A 23,297-nucleotide genomic window follows, 5' to 3' on the forward strand; every position below is an offset into this window, starting at 1 on the left:
AGTACGTCAAGACTTGCACAGCTTGCCAACGCCGCAAAAATACACCGATGAAACCAGCTGGTCTGCTTCAACCTGTACGACCCCCTTACGCACCTTTTGCACAGGTGGGGATGGATTTACTCGCCCCGTTTCCGAAATCTTCAGCTGATAACCGCTGGATTGTCGTCGCCACCGACTACTTGACTAGATACTGCGAAACCGAAGCCGTTGACCGAGCAACTGCTTCCGATGTGGCTAATTTTTTTGTCAAAAACATCGTTCTCCACCACGGTGCCCCCGCTGTTGTCATCACAGATCGTCGTACGGCATTTACGGCACAATTGCTCCGAGATATCCTGCGGCTCAGTGGTACGATACACCGAACAGCAACCGCGTACCACCCGCAGACCAACGGGTTAACCGAACGCCCTAACAAAACAATTGCTGATATGCTTTCGATGTATGTCGCCAAGGATCACAAGAACTGGGACGAAATCCTCCCATATGTCACATTTGCCTACAACACTGCGCTTCAGGAAACCACCGGCTTTGCTCCTTTAAGTCCGGTTTACGGCCGCGACGTCACTACGATGCTTGACATCATGCTACAGCCAACTCCGCCGGACGCGATTACCCCGGATAGAGACGTATTTGTTCAGCGCGCCGAAGAAGCCCGGAAGCTAGCACGCTTACGCATTTTGTCGCGGCAAAATCAAGACGCTCACCGGTACAACACCCATCACAGAACTGTAACGTACGAGCCTGGCGACCTAGTCTGGGTTTGGATCCCCATACGTCAACGAGGGCGCTCCGAGAAATTGTTATGCCGATACATTGGACCCTACAGAGTTCTTCATCGCCTCGGTGAAGTCAACTACGAAGTTGTCCCAGCAGACACATCGCACCATTCCCGTAGACTACGCTCCTCGGATGTTGTTCATGTCTCCAGGATGAAGCCGTACCATTCCTGTTGACTGCAAGTCACGAACTTTGTGGTGCGGAGCCTGCCTTCAGGACCATTGTGCAGTTATTTCCCATTTCTTTTATCTCGCCCTTGTGCTGTGCAACAGACACAAACATTCTTTTTTTGGCAACGCTTGCACTGCTATTGTCTCTTTTTTGTCTGTTTTCATGTCTCTTTTTTTCTGGGGAGAGGGTAATGCCATGCGCTAGTGGTGGCGGAAGAAGAGAGCGAAGAAATTGGTGGCTGTTGTGGCCGAAAGTAAACAGCTGGTCGCTTCGAGTTCCCTGTGTGTCGTTTCCTCTCGCGACAATATTCTATAGCGTTGGTATGGTGAGGCCTGCGGGACGCCAGCACACATGTCAATGTTCTCGTAGTCTGTGCGCAGTGCGCTGTATTCCGCGCAAGCTTACAGGCCCCGAAGTTGCGCGAAAGAGCAATTGTATAACGCATTGTGATCTCAACTACACATTACTATGGACGAACGAGTGTCTTCCTCAATTGGAAGTGGTGGGGTAAAAGGCTGTTCATTACTTTACCGCGAAGCTGCATGTGGATAGGACACCAAGACCCATAGCAGAAGAATAAGCTGTCAGTGACGTCACAAGGGGTCTTTCGCTGTTTCTTCCGAACACTGACTACAGCAAAATGCTGGAACGAATATGGAATTGATGGATTGTTTGGAACGACACATTCTTTCCAAGAATAATGGATGACATAAACGTAGCACACCGTACATAGTTTATGCAACAATCAGAAAAAGCTGTCCATTTCTTTCATATTTCAATAGAGTACAACAATAGACGAAGAAGTCTGCTACACCTAAGTTAGAGCAGCTCCTATTACAAGGACATTGCCTTTGTGCTAGTGTGAAATTGAGGAGGAGGAGGTCACTAGGCGGCATCATAATGACGGCAAGATGGCGTTGTACTTTCGTGCTACCAACTGCTGCCGCAGTAGTGAAGTAAATATTTATAAGAAGTATCAAAATGCATAGAAGCATGCGCGCATCTTAGGAAGAATACAAACGCCAAGTGTCTGAAGATCCATAAGACACGTTGTAGGACTTCAATACGAATAAAAAACTCCCCTTTACAACGGAGTCGTCCAACGAAGTGGACACTGCAGATCTTCATCTGGATCGTTTTGGTGGTGCTCACACCTGTTGGCTGTATTCCCCGCGTTCAGTGAAGCCAATTTTAGACTTCCAATCTAGTCATTCAAAGTTAGTGAAAAATGGCGTTGCGGTTTCTTGTTTGGCTTCCGCTTTAAAGAAAACGTGCCCACACCTGTTGTGTGAAAGTTTCGATAAGCAGCTGGACAGGCTCCGAGAAGCGCGCTATCCTACTGCTAATTTGGGCCGCCTGTGTGAAAGAATTCTCGCGACCTTGAAATCTGAGTTGAAAGGCTCGATCGAAAATGATAGGGTACGTGAGAAGAAGCCGCTCGCAAGTATCCCTTTCTTGCACGGTGTTTCCCATCGTCTCAAGAAGGTTGGTGCCAGATATGATATAGATGTTGTTTTTTCGGCTAAGAATAAGCTTGGTAGAGTATGCGCCGCTGTTGAAAGGAAGGTGGATGGGACTGCGCAGAAGCGGCATGAGTGTAAGGTGAAACACAGGGACAGCCCTTCGGTTTGTGGCAAGGGAGTTGCATATCAGGTGCCTTTCACGTGCGGTAAATACTATATAGGACAAACAGGCTGCTGTCTGAATGCGCGCCTGCAAGATCACCGTCGATCTTTGAATGGGCAGCCGTCGTCTAATTTGGCCCTGCACTGCCGTGAGTGTAGGCGTACTCCTCTCTTGTCTGATGCCAAAGTGCTTGCTCGTCATAGGGACACGGCACGTGAGCTCGTTGAGGCTTTTTTGATTTTGAAAGCTGGAGATGATTGTGTGGCAAAGCCTTCCCTTGCGTTAAATAAGGCAGAGATAACGTACCTGGATGCGCACATCCAAGGTTTTCGGTTGTGTTCGTGGTGAACATGTGGTTTGGGCTTCCTATATATTTTCGTCCTTCTAATAAAAGTTCAGTTGTTAGTATGCGCTTGTGCTGTAGCCTTCTTCGTCTTGTCTTACGTTTCTTCGCGCTAGTTGCCTTCATCATGAATTACCAATTCGCCCAACAATCAATTCTTTTAAAATACTTTCGTCGTGGCAAACAATGTGCTTCCTTGAGATTACTGTGAGCAGCGCGTGAGCGTGGTACAACGTTTATTTAACATTTATGGTCTTCGTTGCTTGTTTGAACAGGTTTCAGTGTAATGTGTACTTTTTCGCCTAAGCGAAAAAAAGTCGTTGGTATCGAACATGTTAAATTTCTCCGTACACATATACAACTAAAAAAAAGGCCCCACCTCCCCGAAGGGAATCGTGAGGAAATGCTAATGCATTTCTTGCGCCGAGAGTACACGGCGTAGTAAATTTAATGGCGTAAATTAACGAGGCACACACCAGGTACGACTTGAGCGGCGCCAGACGAGGGTTGTCGTCACAGACGGCGATGATGGTGTCGCCGTTCTCGTCGTCGGGGCCTCCTCTTTCAAACTCGTTCCAAAGAACCCGAAGCGCGTTCAAACGACTCGAGTCCTTCTTGATGTTCCTTATCACGCTCAGATTGCTGTGGAACCACAACCGATCGCAAACCTTGCAGCTGTGACCAAAGCTGTGGTCCTCGAAGTCGCGCTTGAAACGGGCGTCCGGCTGCGTAAACTGCCGAGCGCGCGCCGCCGCTTGCACACGCGGGAGCTCCGCCGAGCTCTCGCGATGCGAGCGCCATCACACGCCAGAGCGCGCTCCTCCTCTCCACTCACTCTCCGCTACTCCGCCCGCACCACCTGCTCCGGTTGCTAGGGGCGAGGAAAAGCGCGCGCGCCCGCAGCTGTTGCTATGGGAGAGGGAATGAGAGCGGAGAGATAGCACCTGCCGGCGCGCGGACACCGACAGACGCCTGACATGCCCCGACTAAGAAATGCATTTGCATTTAAAAAGGACAAAACGAACCCGTGTGTATTATTGAAAAGTATGCATATATTCTTAGTGAAACATAGCTGGACCGGTTGGCTGAAACGTACAAGCATCTGCGTTGCTGCTGAACAAGCGGGGTAGGCAAAAAAAAGAAAGAAAGAAAGGAGTCGGCGAATGAGGACGCATACTGTCGTTACCCTTCACTGCTACTGCGCACCAATGATCAGACGTTATCTTTTGTGTGGTCCAAGTATTTGTCCTCCATTTAGAAGGGTGACTGCCCAGCTTGTGATTAACCGCAGACGCATCGAATGCTGGAGTCTCTGGATTGGATTAGCGTGGCTTCGGGCAGCTTCAAAAAAATTAATTTTGGATACCAGCGAAATCTGCTGTACAATGAGTACACTGGTATACAATGAAAATGGCTACGTGACCCGAGGTGGGCAACTGCCCAAGGGTGGTAAATTCAACACATCGGCTCTTCAAACAATTCATTGTTTCAATGTCGATGTCTTTCGCTGACAGATTTTACTACTCGAAACGACGGCATCATCGTGAGGCAGGCCATCGTGTGGTTGTTGATCGTGGTCGATAATCAATGACCAGTGCGGTGTTAGGATCTCGGGTTCTCGCTCTCACAAGCGGGGCATCCAGTTGTTCCACGTGGTAGAGTGCCGGTCGGTATGTCATTCCAAGGTCCCGATGAGGACGACCGGGCAGGTACGAGACGCTGCGTAGGGGTAAAACCATTTTCGCCTTGTCTTACGCGAAGGCATAAGGACCCTCTGAATTTTTATTAAGAGGAACGCAATGATGAAATGAGTTTCAACGGAATTCCGATATGAAACTTTGATATTGAAGGCTGTAGCAAGCGCACTGCGATTACATAATGCTCCCTTTGAATGACATCCAACCAAAGGATATCAGTCTCATTCACATACTGAATCACCAAATTCTTTCACAGATATGCCATAATCAAATCCTTGTCAAACATTCCGAACCATAAATAGCAGCCTAAAACACACAGCCAACATTACAGAGCGCCCACAATTTTTACGTTGCGATTACTCTGCTTTCATGAGTCGCTCGCCACGATTTACATAAGGACAAGTTAAGAATAAAGCTAGAGCCACAATGAATGCATTACGCCATCCACTTGAGTGGCAGCCCGTGTCAACACATCGGTCATAGTCACAGCATGGCGCTGGGATAATGCCGTTGCGATAATGCCGACGCTTGCAAAACTCACGCAAACTCTCACGTTAACCGGTTGCAAAGCCAGACCAAATGCGCTGCATTGAAAAGCAAAACACTGTGAAGTCTTTCAACCTTTGTCTTTATAGCAGCACTCTATGGGATCTCTTTTCCCGCGCTGTCAAGTTGCGGACATTGAATGTTCGTTCATTTGACAGCGGATGACAGGACACTTGAGTGATGGAGACCAGCTTATGAGGAGTGACCAGCATCCATTCTGGGCACGGTTAGTTTGCAACATGGAGATCAGACGCCGCAGACTGTGCTGTGAGTGATGGGCCTGAAAGAATACTGGAGTTTTCTTGAGTTTCTGCGTTAAACACGGAAACAAGAGGGGAGGTGGGGGGGGGGGTAAAGGCGGGATGCCCCTGCCCGTCAGGCCATTGTAGACAAAGCGCATTTGCATTGCTGCTATCCTCTCCTCTTTTGCACTCTATCTTTCTTGGGTGACAGCGTACACGCTTCTTCGGTGTGAACCTCTTTCTGCGACCGCGAGAGAAGTTTGACAGAGGCTGATGTGAATTTAAACCTTCTGTGAATGATACACTTTAGAAAGCGGCGTCAGCTATAACAAACCTCATCATTATAAGTAAGCAAATTTCACGGATTTTAAAATAGCGTTCACTCATGTCAGTGCACCTGTCGTCGGTATTTGGGACATGAATGTGGGCGCTGTGGTCGCTGTGGACAAGTGCCGACCCCTCTCTAATACGATGTGCTTCAAGATGCTCACTGTCCCCAAGGCGGCCGGCTCCAAGAAGTAGCACTTGACGGCATGAGACATTAAAACACGTCACCGAAACTGCAGCAACATTACTTTGCGTGTCCCTTATTTGCCTATGAAGCCAGTGCAGCTACACAAGAAGTTGAGGGGCGGTTCTGTCCAATCGAATGAAACTGCTTGGTCCTCCTTGTGAGGAATTTTTCTGGGTGTCCACTTAAGAGGATTCTTATTCGCATATGAACCGTGTTGCCTCCGAAGAGGGGCCTCTCATGAGATTCCATCTCAAGTTTTAGTTACAACTCTAAGAGCAGCTATAGGGGCTAGTTGGTTGTACATCTTGGGGAAATTGCGCTTTTTTAACGTACAGGAACAGACTGAGTACACCACAAACCCAAAGCGCAGACTAACAACTGTTTTATTTCCAGACGTTTCCAGACGTTTCAGTCTGTTCCTGTACGTTAAAAAAGCGCGATTTCCTCCAAGATGTACAACTCTAAGTTCTAAAGCATCGTCTAGGGAGCATTTTACCAGAAGAGATAGACTCTAGTGGCACTTCCTGTTAGTTTAGTTTATTCATGTTCATCAGTACTAGATTTAGCGCGAAAAAGAAGACCAAAAAAGAACACTTAAACAGGTCGGGCACTCACTACCCATTTTTAAAATTGAGCGTCCTTCCCGTGTACATGATTATTTGTGGTTGTATTCTTCGCGCTAAGACTACTATCATCACCGCAAGGAAACGTTCATAACTGCTCCCGACTGTCGTTACCGTGCTACCAGGAAGCAAGCTTCAGTGACAACATCATGTGCTGCTGCCTCGACTAGCATCCGCAAACAGCGTTCTTTCATTGTTTTTTTCTATGTTGGACGGCTGCATGGGTGTAATTTTTCTGGACGTGGTCGCCAAAAGAACTCTTGATGTTCTATACGATAAAAATTGTCATTTAATTACGCAGATATCCATGGTCGCACGATCTACCTGAGAGTCCGGAGAGCTCAGCCGCTCAGACAAAAATCAGTGATGGCACTTTTATTTTTCAGAGACGTCTCAGCGCTTATCTTGAAGAACTAGGGAACAGACAGGAGAACGTAGCGAATGTACGACAGGCAAAAAAAAAAAAAAAATGGGGCAAACAAGAGTAGCCCATCCACAGTTGTACTTTATAACGCAAACACTTTTAGTTTTGTTTTTCCGATGGTGGAGGCGCTCAGAGCGTTCATAAGGTCAAAGCTCGTGGCAGTCACAGCCTTTATGCTTTAGACCATTCTAAACATAAGCGCGCGTCAATTTTCAGTCGGATTCCACATGCCGTATGTAGAGAGCACTTTTCGGAGGGAACCGGTTTGGCTCTGTCTCCCCTTTCTAATACCCCACTCAAGCGAGTTTATCCAAAAGCGTTCTTGCACGTGCACTGTCCTGTCGCCTTAGCCGTATAGCCAATTCCAAGCTGTCGCACTGGCGGAGTGACAGCCTGCTCCTTTCTTTTGGAAGCCGTGCAGAGAGTTCAAATTGCCGTCGAAGAGGCTCTATTACGTGTTACATTGAGAACTTAAACTGCGCTGTGGACGAGACACCAGTGTAGAAGAAGACAGGATGAACGGAAACAAACAGATTTATTTAGGCCACACAAACTTGCCTCCTGGAACAATGCGCGTGAGCAAGAACTTTCATGACCGTGTGACGATAGTACACTCCCCTTCCAAGGCCCCTGTCTAGCCAGGAAATTCAGGCTCTTTCTTGAAGAGTTACGCAAATGGTTCGCTGACGCTCTTATCTAGGCCATGTCTCGCTATCCATGCTTCCGAGATTTCACGTGCCATTTGGTCCTTCGCTCGCCCTAGCACCTTGGTCCTACCAAAGATCTGCCCGCACTTCTTGACACGTGTCCTACGATGAACTGACAGGTGCTTCATACTGCCGCCTTCTAATGAGTGTAGAGTGCTCCACTGAATGCTGATTAATACATCTCCCGGTCTGCCTCACATAAACCAGTTGTTAGACTGCGTTCACCCTATTTTCTATTCTGATGTGTCGTCCTCAGTGCAGTCTCAGTTCTCAAAATAACATCTTACCAACTAGCCGCCCCACCAGCACGCGCTTCTTGAGTTCGACGCAACGGAATGAATCCAACTGGTAGTTAGGCCAAGGAAAGCAACGGGGACATTAGTTGCTGTCTTTAGCTGTACTGTGGTAATCATGACGTACGTTGAAATAAGTTATGGACGAAAAATCACTCCAGTCAGTGGGAACTGCACCCTAAATCTTCGAATTACACGACCGATTCCCTACGAATTGAGCAACGGCGGAAAGCGCTTCCCCGTCCACTCCCTCGGGACTTTTTGTACGTGTAATCCCTGGGAGTGTTAGCCAGCGCCTGTGTTTTTTCTGCGGATACGTACCACCTGGCTTGAATTCAGATGCCGTTAATTGAGATACCGATTAACGGAGCACTCAACACGAAAAAAAAAAAGGAAACGAAAATAAAGAAGTAGGAAAGCGCATTGCTTTTATGACCCACTCCAATACGTCACTTGATCCTTTCCTGAAGTACTTTCACTTTGATCGGCCACAGGCAGTCATTAAACGTGAACTCTGATGAAACAATCAGTCGCGTTGAGAAGCGTGAACAGCTGGGCCGGTCGGTTCATGATTAGATGCGAGAAAAACCAGCGAAAACTCAAGACAAGGACGAAGAAAGAGGCACATTCAAGCACACAGCGTCGCCGGAAGCACACACCGTCGCACACTCCGGCGAAGCTGTGTGCTCGAATGTGCCTCTCTCTTCGGCCTTGTCTTGAGATTTCGCTGGTTTTTCTCGCATCTAGTGGTGTTGAACGACGCGATGAGACTAAATGTCAGATTACAAAATTCACCGGGCTTCAATGATTACCTTGTACCGAACTCATTAGGAGCAACAGAAGCGGGATTTTGCAAAAAAATGCCCCGCCAGGGTGGTCTAGTGGTTATGGCACACGACTGCTGACCCGAAGGTCGCGGGATCGAATCCCGGCCGCTGCGGCTGCATTTTCGATGGAGGCGAAAATGTCTGAGGCCCGTGTACTTAGATTTAGTGCACGTTAAAGAACCCCAGGTGGTCGAAATTTCCGGAGCCCTCCACTACGGCGTCTCTCATAATCATATCGTGGTTTTGGTACGTTAAACCCCAGATATTATTATTTTGCAAAACATACGTCACCTTGCTTCCTTGTATGCTCCCCATATAATCCCACAAGCTTGGTGCGCTCCTTGTTACCAAGCAATGGCGCTTACCAGCTACGTCAAATAAGAGGAGTAGGAGGATTCCAATCTCAATTTTACTAAAATATATCCCGGTCGAGTAGAAAATTGGAAGATTTTCAAAGAAGCAATTTCACGATTAGCATGACGTCGTGTTTAAGCATCACGGGAGTGCGAAATATTAACCAAGGGACACCTACAATTTGAACAAGAGTTCGTGGTGTCTGCATGCGTTTCCTATTTAATATATTGCGCTTACATGATACATCAGTGTTCGAAAGACCGACTAGCCAGTATTTCTTTGCTAACAATTATATTTATCCTCGGACGTGCGGTACGCTGGGGTCTGCGAAATGCGAATACATATATGGTTCTGAAACTACATGTGGCACGTGTGATTCCCCATACGTTGACAGGCTCCAAAGCTGCGCAACAGCGTCAGTACTTTAAGCTTGAATGACAGCTACATCTCAGTGCTGGGGGCATGGATGTCACCCTCAATGAATGTGGCGAGGCAACACATCGTTTTTCATTGATTGCTTTCCTTGCTTGGTCGAACAACGAGCGCACCAAGACAAAAGTGGGCAGTGGTGGTGGTGGTGAAAAGCATTTATTAACAGAGAGAAGTGTGGGACTTCTTTAGAGGTTCCTACAGACTAGGTGGAGTCTCTATCCGGGACCCCATTGGTTGAAGCCACTGCCCTAGCTCTCTGTACCAAGGCCTCTTCGGCCCGAAGGTCTGAGAAGCCAGGCACGGCCGCCTCCCAGTCCTCTAAGGTATAGGGAAATTCTAGAATATTAGAAGTGGGCGAGGCAGCAGCAGCGTCAACACAATGCTCAACCTCCTTTTTTGACGAAGTTCCTTGTCTACATCAGACAACCCGTTCTGGGTAGGCATTCTCTGTAGAAGACGTGTGTTACCGACTGGAGCCAGATATTCGTTATCGCACTGCATGGGTGCGCATCAGATCCCTTTTAAACAGAACATCCTGTCTCATCGGGTGATGATGCTCTGGGATCACCCGCCGACATGTCTACAGGATCACTGTGACCTGCGTGCTCGCATGACGCTCGTTTCGGTGACGTCACCCACTTTTGCTTCGAGCTACGCTGCCATGTTACGTCAGAACCTTTTGGGCATTAAGGCACCTGCAGCGGTCTGTTTCTTCAGTGGGCCAGGCAGCAGCAACGTGTAGGCAATGCTCAACTATCTCCTATTTTTCACGCAGGTATGTTACCCTAAGAATGCTTACTGTGTTCGTTCCGATGACCTGTCTGCTGCTGTTCTCTCAGCCACGAAGTTGTGGTCTTGAATGTTTGTGTTCGTTTTGTTCCGTTGTACTGCATTGCTTCAGTGGCCTCCTTTAGTGCGGAGATGTCGAGACTAGACCTGGCCCTCCCTTAATTGGCACACGTTCAGGGAGTAACCAGAACGCTACCCGGGAGGAGGTAGCTGAAGCAAATACTCAAACTATTGATCACACTAATCAAAGTACCACACTATGAATTGATGAGATGTTTGATCATTACTTGCTAGTCAAAAAGGATGTCCGCTGATTTCAGGTTACCTCATCAATCGGTGGATTCACGTTTTGAGGCGCTGGGATAAAAAGAGGTGTAGAAAGACAAAAGGTAAACCCTAGGTTTTACAATAAATAAAGAAAGCCACTGCAACGCTTTCTGCTTTAGGGATCGCTATCTTAAGTCTATTGTGTACCACTTCTCGGTGGTCGTCATTTTTGCGCTGTACTATTTCTTAGGGAACGCTATCTAGTTTATCCAATATCAAGAGACAACCAACCTGCTGCACCTAACTAAAAGCGTCTATTCTTCTATTGCAACGATACAGCATTTGTTGGCGAACGAATTTCATGATTAGAGTGAGGTCACATAACAGCGTGATGAACAATGGCAGGAGGGTGACACACTTCTCCCCTTTTCATTGCGGTTACAGAAGTGCCGTGAAGGTATCTTTATTTCAAGATATGCGTGCGCATATGCACATTGGGAAGGTAGAATAAGACAGTGTTCCTAACTGGGCTCGCCTCTAGTATTCGACAGCCCTAGTATTCGACAGGCAGTAGGTAACGCCACCTCACAAGGTGTTGGGATCAAATACTCGCCATATCTTCATTCGACATACCTTTTAATCACACAGGTACATCACCATCTTCAACGCCCCTGACGATGAGCACAATTGCTATTGAGCGTAATGGCGCAAGTAAAGTGAGGAATATTTGTAGAGATCTTCCTTTACAACGGGCGTTACGAGTACTGCTTCGTCATTATGTTGAAGGTGGGGGGGTTCAGCTTCGTAGAAAATATTTTACCTTTATGAACCACTCGAATGCATCGTGTCCCTGTATTGAAGCAGCTTGCCCGAAACCCAGGCGATACTAAAAAAAATGAAAAGAAAAGAAAGAATGCTGCCCAAAGATGGATTGGTGCGAGGCTACACATCGTTGACGGGAAATCGAAGAGCCTGTCTGGAGCTGCTATTTCCCAATGGCAACAGGTACGCTATATGGGCCTTCGCCGCCTCCCACAGTGCTTCGAGCGTAGGAGGGTCACAGCCATGCGCTCCGGGTTCTCATTGTTCCGCTCTCTTTTCCTATAGCTGTGCTGCTTCGCCCGTCCATTGCCAGTCCGTCCACCTGGCGAGCCAGTGAGGCCCAGAAATAGAGTTTATTCTCCCCTTTAAGTGTTTTCTGTGTTTTTCCTTCTTACCGTCTCGCTATGCTGCGTAGGAGGCCCTTGGGAAGGCATTTGCCTTTTGGTTTTGGCTTGGCAGCTCTGCAGTGTGTGAGCGCAAAACTGGGCACTGGAAAGCCCTGGCTACTATTCTGGACTCTATGAAAGTCCTACACATTGACGGATTTCGTAGGGACAGCATTCACTTTAGCCCATCCGTTGAGGACATTGCAGCCCCGGTAGGCCTATTAGAGTTTACAAGATGGCGATTTGAAAATGTCCAGGGTAGCTCCCTCTCTCGAAATAAGACGATGAAGGTAGTGACAGTCATAGGCGGGCTCAGGGTTCCCCTTCCCTTCAGGGGGGGGGGGGGGAGGCGAAGGTTCGTCGTAGCGCCCCCCCCCCCCCTCCCAATTATATCAATGTATGGCGCTGACATTTTAAACGGCAGGTAATGAACGCTCCTCTAAACCTCGAAAGCGCAGCTTACGAAAGATAGCAAACATAGCATATATAGCGCCCAAAATGTCGCCGATACCTTCGCTAGTCGCCGGCTGCGATTTAAATCATGTCTAATAATAAAACGAGAACCGTAAAGCATGCGGTACGGTCTCCATTTGGCGCTTCAGCTCGTGTTGACGCTGCACCGGTGATGACAGCACTGAACATAAATCAGGAAAACACTGACTCTTGAGAAACCAAGCCTTATATGCCGCGCAGAAAACAATGTAGTACGAACTCTTTCAGCGCTCGGGCTTGTCACAGCACTGGTAAGGAGTTATTTTCTCTTACCTGTCATTCTCTCAAGTAGTTTACATTGAAAGTTCTTTTGATAGTGGATGACAGGACGCTTGCGCGAAGAGAATTTGATGAAGTACAGTTTATTACAAGTGACTGGCATCCATTCTAGCGCCGGCTTGATTGTAAGCAAGGTTGACGTCCGATTCCGCAGGCTGTGCGGTGAGTGATGTGCAGCAAAGAATACCGGAGTCCGTTTAACTTTCAGTGTCACACAAGGGAGTAGCAGTGGTGCACCGCTGTCTGCATGTCAAGTTGTGGTTGACTTGGCTCCTTCGTCTCGGTGCTACCCCTCCCCCTCCCGTCATTCATCTCTCTCTCTCTCTTTCTATTTCTATGCATTTCTATTTCTCTCTCTCTCACAGTTGGGATGCTATCTGTGACAACGAGGCTGGCTTGACAGGGACTGATGTGAATTGTAGCCGTCACGCGAATGATAAAGTTTGGACATTGGCGGCAGCTATGGTAAACCACGATTGTTAAGCAAGCCAACTTCAGGGACGTCTTATAACGTAGGCGGAATTAAAACAAAAAGCATTTCGCCGGAAAAGCGAGTAGAGATAAGGCGCTATGTGCAATGTTCTTAAACTTGAGCCTCTACCTTATTATTAGCTGTCACGCGTGCGAACTCTCCAAGCGTCCCGTTTATTCGAAGAAAGTGAAGTGAGATACAGTGCAATTAGCTATCGATGCAAAGAAAGTTAAACTTGTACAATTATTTGAGATGTTAGCTTAAGCGACTTGACTTGACTAATGTAGTTGTAAATTAAATAGATATATTTTCCTCTTTCGCCCAATTTCAGTTATGTTCGTGCTATACACAAAGACGAAAATCTCAGAAAAATTCTGCAGAGAGGACGTGTGCAGCGACATAAAGCAATATGAACAAACGCAATGATATGGGATACGATGTAATGTTTTCAAGTTACAGGCAATGCTGAACATAAACACCTTACGGATTGCGATAAGAAACATAGGGGAAAGACGCCAAGTTCATTATTTTGTGAAGTGCCTATTGGAGCGCACCGACTAGTGATCAACTGGCACCCAATTTACGGTGCGTGCCCTTCTGAGTGCCGCGAGCGTTTGCGTAGAGGGAAATCGATAATGTTTATACGGTGGGAACAAATTACCCGCCGGAAAAACGTTTGCGAACACCCTCATTTGTAAAAAAGGGCTGCTACCGGGCAAATTCGTTTACGCTCGCACCAGCGTTTAGAGCAAACATGTGTAGTCTTCGACCCAGTTATCACCTGTCTGCTTAACGACCAAGGAGGTTGGGGGTTTAATTAGGTCAAAGATGATGGCGAACAAACTCTGGCTGCAAGTATGCGATAAGCAAAGGCTGGAAGCTATCGTTATCTTTCGTTTAACCTGACCCGCAGCCACAGGCCAAAGGTGGCTGCCCCGTACGAGGGGTGAAAGTTCCAGGCAGAAGAATTTGGGATGTAAACAGACGCATGAAAGCAGGACCTATTTTCGAGGGTCCCTTTTATTCTCTGTCTGTTCGTGATACAGAATTTCTTCATTGTTCAACTACGCACAAGAGAAATCTCCCACCGGCACTACATTGCAGGTCAAGATCCAGTGCCTATATATACGGGGTGGCCTGTGAACGGTTGTGCAGCGCGAGCAGTCGGTGTTTAGGGGCGAAGCTCCTTAAAGCGGCACCCGTTCGTCCCCGTCGTAGTGCGTAACCAGTCTTGACGCTAGTACCAGATCTTGACCTCCAAGATGCTGCCGGTGGGAGATTTCTCCTGTGCGTTGTTGAACAATAAAAAATTCGCAGCGTGCGCGTTAACTAAAAGCCGAATTCTCCTGTCTCTCATTCCCCATTAGCAGCCATTGGCATGTTCCAGTAGGAAACGTTAGTAGAAGTAGAAGCGTAATTGTTAGCTAAAAGCCGACTTCTTCTGTCTCTCATTCCCATTAGCAGCCATTGTTTATCTCCAAGGTAGTGCCTGGTGAGATTTCTCCTGTGCGTGATTAAACAATAAAAATTTTGTTCAAAACGCCGTTGATTGATGAAATAAACCAACGAAAGACGCCAGATGTTTTCTAAAAGCAAAACGAAAGGACGCCAGATGTTTCTAAAGCAAAACGAAAAGACGCCAGCTGCTTAACGAAAGACGCCAGATGTTTTCTAAAGCAATATTTTTCTAAACAATGAAAATTCACAGTGTACATGTAAAATTAAAGTGCGATGAAAGTCGTCATAACTCATCGAACCTTTAGTATAAACGCGCCCGATCTCCCGTCGGTGATGATGTACTGGGCAGAATTCACGGAAGATTCACGGTTTACCGATGAACCTCCGCAGCTTCGCCCACTCATCATCATTCACTCCGTGGACATGCTGTGATTTTCTTCGATCAAGAAACTCGCTAGCAGACGCCGCCTGCATCGGCGTTGTCTCTCATGGGCGTGGGCGCGTTCTCGTTTCTTGCGAGCTCGTAGTTCAGCGTTCATCGCAGAAAGAGCGTTTCCATAGTCAACGCGCGCCGTTCGCTCTCTCTCGCCACACGGCGAGCGCTGAGGCGGTGGCGTCCTCTCTTGCGCTGAAGCAAATGGACCGCGCTCAGGAGACGACGATGCATGCCGATATGCCGAGACCCTAAAGTGCTTCTCCCCTAGAAGACATGAAGTTACAACGCAGATATGGGGGTCCGGTGTAGAATCACGCTTTTGTGAAACTATTGGTTAAGACTAAATAACTAACAAAAATCTGTGCAATTTTGTCTACGTTAATCCATTACTTTACCTGTAACCTGCTCTCTCTCTCGAATTGTTGTTTTTATAAAACCCGCAAAACAGTCACGATTCTTCTATTACTTGTGTCACGTTGACTCTTACATGTAAATGTATTTAAGAGGCTTACATGCGCCCCTTTTGCTAGAGTGGTGCATAAACATTCTAGGGCTGTCACTCGATACCAACGCATCATTCGATACCAGACACCACAATCGACATCACAATTCACCTACAATCGCTGCTTCTGTATCCCCTGTATTCCTGTGACAGCGTGTCGTGGAAACCTTTGACCACTCCTGTACAACGAACAACACAGTTACGTCCTGCCTCGCCGCAGCGACATTAGCGTCGACATTGGTCCCGGAAGAGGTTGGCCTACGAAGAGCTTTTGAGATTAAAGGCTCACTTATTGAGATCGTGGCGTTACCCGTTATCCCCGAAATAGACCTTCGCTCTGTCAAGTTACACTCACCCGGACATGAAAGCTGAGATTAGTGCGCTTGCGTCAATGAGCTGCGGGGACCGCTAACTCATGAATTGAACGTCTTAGCTGAACACGGAACTGAGACTCGTCAAGTTGTGCAGGGGCTTACGAGAAGCCTTGGCTCGTTTGAAAGTCATTGCTCTTTGTGTCAGATTTTTTTTGTGGAATCCTTAGAACATGCGAAGAATTTGTTCCCAGATCGCATTAGAAATTTATCACGTACATTCCTTTTTTTGATTCATCTTTTGGTAAACGTGACGTTTTGCGCGGAAGGAAAGGTTGAAGAATTCAAGCTACTAGACACCACATTGGTTGTGAAATTTAGCTTACTCTAATATAATTACAACGCTTAAAGATAAGCCTTACCCTTTTGTTTAAGAAATTCCAAATTTGTTCAGATTGCAGCGGCCAAGGTATTGCTGCCGTGTGTAGCTACGAATCATCTGCAACTCTGGGCTGTCACAATGCGCAATTAAACTCCTTGCTCTGTAATTGTTTGTAACAAGAAATAGCGCGAAAACTTGATGTCACACATTATTTTTTAGTGAAGGCCACAATGGACGGCAAGGTACACTTACGAACAAAATATTTGCAAATCCTCCACATAAAAGCCAGTGGCCGAATTTTGAAAGCTTTTTGTTTCCAAGTACTCTTGTAACTCGCCAATCTGCTGCACTAACGATGTGTCCAGCATTTCCATAAGATGAAGTTTTCTTTTATGAACAACAGAAGCCCTAAGCACGTGTCCAGGGCTCATATTCCACTGCATTTCACCTTGCTCACCTATTTCTGCAGTTTTGAGTATACCTGCTTACATAAACATAATTTGGGCGAGGGTCTGTATGCCTGCGTATGCAATAATTTAGAAGCTTGTAGATTTTTAACACTATAGGTGCGTTGTCAGTTCTGTACACAAAGCATCTCTGAGCAAAATAATTAATCAATCCTTTGTCACGTTGCGGCGCGAAAATCCTGCTCCACTATATTAAAATCAGCGTCACATATGACTAAGCAAATATCCTGCACGAAAATTAATTTATGCAGAGTTTTTGCAGAATGTACATAATCCAGCAGCTATGGTAAACCGATATTACTGTTCAGACCATACACCCTCTAGAACTAGTGATTTGTTTCACCGTCATGGCCAACCAGGCAATTTCGCGACCTTGTTTCGAAATTCCCAAAACTGCTTCTCACACTATGCCAGACTGTGCCAACACCACGAGCAAGGTTCAACGAACAACGCTCGCCACCGGCAGGTGAATTCTTTGACACGGACCAACGCGTTGCAGTTTAATGAATGAATCGATTTTTCGAAACTTCCAGTTGTCGGACCACGTATGCGACCGAGATTGAAATGACGGTATCGTTTAAAAACGGCACGCTCTGAGTAGGGGTTTAGCAGGGGGGGGGGATTAGGGGCTTCAACCCCCCCCCCCCCGAAATTTTTCAGTTTTGCTTCCGTATATATACACGCACACATACAAGCGCACACACGCACATACATATAGAAGGGATGAACCCCCCCCCCCTTCCCCCGAAAAAAATTTCTGGCTACGCTCCTGGCTCTGAGTACATGTGTACGGCATAAACGACAGTTCCTGTATAGCTGCAGACTCATCCTCGTCTTTCCTCGTTTTCCCCTGCCATCACAGGCACCCGCTACGCGGCGGATGCGGGGGCAATGCTACCTCGCAGCAACTCAACGCAAAAGATTGCGCGAGGCCAAGCAAGGACAGGCATATACCACAATCGATGGTCGTGTCGTGACCCGATTTCGGGCGGCTACTTAAGGGTCGCGTCTCTGCCTAATGGAGCCACAGAGTGACCACCCGCGTGCGCAAGGAGTGGGCCGTGCAGAGGCGATCCAGTGCAAAGGACAGTGGGGCCCGGATTTTTCGCCGCTGTTTCGGGAATTGGCGGGTGGCCGGGACGGGGTGGATTGGGAAATGTCGCGTTGTGCTTTATGACTGTCTCTGAGCGCTGGAATGGAGCTGCGAAAAGATACAATAGAGAAAGTATTGAAGCGGACAGACAGTGAAGCCAAGGAAAGTGTAAGAGACATTATTAGTAGTCTGGTATTATTAGTAGTAATTATGGCGTAAATGGAAAGATGACGAAAAAAAATCAGTTTCGGCGTAAAGGCGAATCACTCAATGCGATAGCAACACATTGGAACGTTATACGGAGCTAGATTAGCAGCCGACTTTTTTGGATCTGATCTCGCGTAACTCTATAAAACCTTGCTGTTAGCGAATATGGTGGCTCCAAGGAGCGAAGCTGTTCTCGAGCTGTCTGTCGTCTCAACGCGAAATGAGCGCACAGCGCGTACAAGGGCACACACGAGCCGTTTAGCGGTGTCTGTAGAGATAGCGCGCGCTAGTGCTCCGTCCGTTTCATCAAAGTTCGCAGTTGCTGTTTGAACGACGTTCAAGTTTTCTTGTGAGAACATTGTGAGGCTATATTTCTTTCTTTCTTTTACACTCAATATAAGGTACGAACACAACGCACTAAGTCGGTACCCACTGCAAGCAAGAAATATTTGATGTCGCTGCGCTTAAACCGCAACATTTTGCGATAAGTGGTCATTGCAATTTGCAAAGTACAAAGTGATAAAGGTGAGAGAGAGAGTGAACACATTTATTATATAAAGAAAAATCGCCTGGTCGTTCGAAATTCAGGCAAAGTGCATCATTCTGTGCATCATTCCACTTGCTGAGTGAACGGCCACTGAGTGAACCGCCATACTTCCAATTCCTTTACCTCCATTAATTTTTGAAGAACCTTTTATGCAGTGAATGCCGCAAAGGCATGTTCCAGCGGCAGCAACGGCGTACGCCCGAAGGAGGCAGCCTAAGGCAACCCTAGACTTACGACTATCTAGACAGCGTTCGCCCTGATAAAACTCTATCAAGGAAGCCGTGTACTAGCCGAGCCATCGTTCTCAAGTGGTATCTATTCACGCGGTAATATATATTCGGAAGTTCGTCTTGGCTTTGGAAATTCAGAACCCCTAGCTATGCAGCATATATATGCCGAAGTTTCGCTAACCTTCGCAAAGCAAGAACAGCGCACACTTCATGAGCACACAGAAAGGAGAGACGACGCACATGCGCTGTGTCCTGGTGAAGTGTGCTCTGTTTTGTCAATTATGTGAGCACTCTCGGCGGATTTTGCCGTTGCCGTCATGTCACGGATATGTACATGTACATATAAATAAAAGTTGGACAGAAAAAATAAATCAGAAGAAAAGAATTCCGCAGAGCGCCACCGCGATTCGAACCAACGACCCCTCGTCTTCGCAGCGCACTACGTTAGACAGTTCGGCCACACGTCATCCGTTCTTTGGAATACTAACGGCGAGCTATTTATAGACACCATTTGCCGCTGGCGGTACGCAGAGCTCGGAGGGGCTTCAGCTTGTGCAGTATCACCCGCAAGATTGCCCGAAGGGCGGGCTTATAGCAACGCTCCTAGATTTGCTTCAGTTTGAAAGCTGCCCTTAAGACGCGCAAAAAAGTGGCCCATTTCTTTACCAACTCGTGACGTGGAACGCCGGGTAAACAATGCCTCGAAACAATGACTCGAACGCCACCGCGCGGCACGAGACGCGCAGGGTCCCTCCACGCGCTGCACTTTACAAGAAAAAAAATCTAAGAGTGTTGTGTTGTAGCGCGCTGCTCAAACATAAAGTAACTGTGACAGTTGTTTGCTCGCGCTCGGCCTCTGTATACCTGTGCCCTGTTTTCGAGCGTCCTTCCTTGTGTTTGAGAAGCGCGCTGCCATTGTCGAGCTGTGACCGTTGTTAGTTCACGCTTGGACTGCGTGCGCTCTTTTCGTGCAACCTTTGCGCTTGGGCGGCGCGCAGCAAGTATCGAGCTGCTTGCAGTTCTTCGTTTGACATTATAACTTGTTGTTATAGCATTCATTGCTTCGCCCTTGCGAGAAACTGTGACTTTTTTCGCTTTGTGATGAACCACCGACTAGTTTGAGATGTGTCATTCAACTGCGAACTGTATGCGGAAGAATCTTACCGATGTATTTCCACGACGTGAAAGAATGAGTGCCACAATCATGAAGAAATACTCTTTCTTTTTTAATTAAAGAAGCAAGTTACACGAAAGAAAAAAAAAAGCCATAAATAATGCCAGGTCTACCTCTTTTCCAATGTAGAAAAAGAATAAAAATGTAGTCATTGGGAGGAGAGCACTTGGTATGTTAGAATTCGAATTTCTCAAGCGTCATATGGGAGGACTTACTGAAGGCTCCAATGGCTTTTCATCCTCCGACGAGGTCAGCATGGCACCGATGAAAGGTTACAAAAAAAAAAAGAGACCCTATATTAAATTTCTGAATGCCTTTTCTGCTTGAGATAGCCTTTTTTTGCTGAAATCCTTTTCTGTTCCTTACACTCACTGCTTAAGCATTAACAAGATGAAAACTTCTTTTGTTTCGTTGATGTCTCTTTCGTGGTTGATAGCAGTATTAAAGATGAAAAATGATTATTGTAATGAATACGATAGTGATAATTGAAGTCTATAGACTTTAAGCGGCATATTTATGAGAGCGTGTAGTACATATTCTGACTTGCAGAACCTGCGCTCTTGGTGTGTTTACTCTCTAACCACTTTTCATTTTTTCCCCTGCGTAATGTCCCCATAACACCACTGCTATTTTTTCACTATTGCGATTACTATTGGCGTGTTTGCTGTTGATGTGTTCACTTTGTAACCATTATTCACTTTCTTCCCTCTGGAGCGTCCTCCCAGAGCAATGCCTTCAGGCGATTGTAGTATCATAACTAACCAACCAACCAACAAACAAACAAACAAACAAACAAACAAACAAACAAACAAACAAACAAACAAACAAACAAACAAACAAACAAACAAACAAACAAACAAACCAACCAACCAACCAACCAACCAACCAACCAACCAACCAACCAACCAACCAACCAACCAACCAACAACCAACCAACAACCAACCAACAACCAACCACCAACCAACCAACCAACCAACCAACCAACCAACCAACCAACCAACCACCACCACCAACCAACCAACCAACCTAACCAACTAACTAACTAACTAACGAACTAACTAACTAACTAACTAACTAACTAACTAACTAACTAACTAACTAAACTAACTAACTAACTAACTAACTAACTAACTAACTAACTAACTAACTAACTAACTAACTAACTAACTAACTAACTAACTAACTAACTAACTAACTAACTAACTAACTAACTAACTAACTAACTAACTAACTAACTAACTAACTAACTAACTAACTAACTAACTAACTAACTAACTAACTAACTAACTAACTAACTAACTAACTAACTAACTAACTAACTAACTAACTAACTAACTAACTAACTAACTAACTAACTAACTAACTAACTAACTAACTAAATGAATGAATGAATGAATGAATAAATTAATAAATAAATAAAGCTCAGAGATGCGACTTTGCATTGCACTGAAAGTCTGAAATATTCGTACACCTGCTTGCACAAGCTCACTACCGCCTCCCATTCCCACTTCCCCGGCACCATCATTAAAGACCCTTCGCCGTGCTCCTACTGTTCCTGATCTCTGGGTCGCTAAGTGCTAGAAAGGAGCGAGCAGGCCGACCTGCGTTGGCAGCGCCCGTTCAAGATGCTTCGTAACGAGTCTCCCGCTTGGCCCAAGAACCGTGGACGGCGCTCACTCGCGCTAATTGATTGGAGCACTGCGGAAAGTCCGGTGTCGAGACCCATGTGAATCTCCTGGGAAGAAATGAGGCCCGCCTTCTCAACCGCTGAATCGCCTTTAGTTCGAGCCCGAGAGCTAAGTTCTTTGAATGAAGATTTCGCTGACCATAACGCTCGGCAAAATTAAGGATTCTTAATTTAACGCCCATGTAGTGGAATCGCAATTGCAGGTACGAGCGTCTAAGGATGCAGGATGTTGAAGTGCCTCCTTGAGCATTTGAGGAAGAAGGAGAAAAGTGCAGGCTCTAGCATAATTCAATGAAAGAAGGCACGTTGCATACCCGGGAAAAGCGCGCGTGCTTAAAATGTGCGCAACCAGCACTTCGTATCGCATGCCAGAACGTCGCACGCCAGACAGTAGACGACATATAAGGAAAGCGGGGCAAGACTTTCAGGATTACCGTGAACTTTCAAATATAGTACTGTGCAATGTTTTCCTGGTTTCCGCACGTTCAGCTTTCTTCTCGCGTTATGCCCGTGGTACTAAAGCCTTATAGGCCCTTCAGCGGCGGTGCGAAGAATTGTACACATCAACTACGGAGGCGCATCACGAACCGCGTATTTTTTGAACTGGCTTGAAACGCTGTGTGCACGTCTGTACACGCTTCCTGAGTGAACAACTAGCGTTCATTTAACTTCATTATGCCGCGTATTGCTGCAGAGGATCACTTTGCGGGAGACACTGCCATGTTCGACGACCATTCGTCGTGCTGCGTTCCAGGACCAACGTTAAGAGCATTATTACGGCGAAACCGTATACCACTACCCCAACGATTTCGTCTCCGTGGGCAGAAAGACACGTGGGCAAAAGCCACATGGCCTACGTGGCGTAAACCATAGAGTTTCTTATATATAAACCAGAGGGAACTCTGGCGCTAGTGTCTATGGGAGCTACAACACATGGCGCTTCAGCCAGCGTGGGAATGATAGTAATACACGGATTTGTCTAAACTTCGTTCTTTCGGCTTCGTTTGGCTCCGTGTTGTCTAGAGCAGCTTTGTCGCAAGACGAAGTTTAGTTCGGCAGTTTCACTCATCACCTTAACCTTTTTAGGCTCACCAATTCAAATAGGCTCACGAAGTTCACAACGACCCATTCTTTTATCCAAAACAAACGCCAAAACAAAGCAATAAACGAAGCCGCAAGTGAGTTCGAAGCTGCAAGCACGAAGGTCAGGCAGATCTGTGTACTACCCATCATTCCCATGGTGGCTGAACGATCGCAGCGCCAGAGTTCCCTCTAGGTATGTATAGGAAACTCTCCGGCGTAAACAGAAAACGCGAGACCGCTAAACCACCAACAGACGCTCGCGCTCACGTGCTCCTCTGCTAGCAGATGCGCGCGCTCCTTGCGTTTTCACCTCGGACGCTGAGGAAGGGCATTCGGAGAGGTGGACAGACGAGCCGACGAACGCGTTCGCTGTAAACTCGTGCACAACTGCAACGCCACAGCTAAATTTCGACCTCTGGGTGGTTTAGGGGCCCTTTAAGAACTGAGAGCGAACGTCATATCTTTCTTTGCAATCAGGCATACAGCATATATACTCGCGGACAACCTTTCTTGGCAATGAAGCGAAGGCTACAGAGAAAATTGCGCGTATCCTAGCGCTCATGAATGTAGTCCCACAGTTACGTCCGCATTTTCTACGTGAGATATAAAAACTACTCCTTTATTTTCTACACGTAG

Source organism: Rhipicephalus sanguineus, chromosome 7 (genome assembly GCF_013339695.2).
Source record: "Rhipicephalus sanguineus isolate Rsan-2018 chromosome 7, BIME_Rsan_1.4, whole genome shotgun sequence".
Lineage (NCBI taxonomy): Eukaryota > Metazoa > Arthropoda > Arachnida > Ixodida > Ixodidae > Rhipicephalus > Rhipicephalus sanguineus.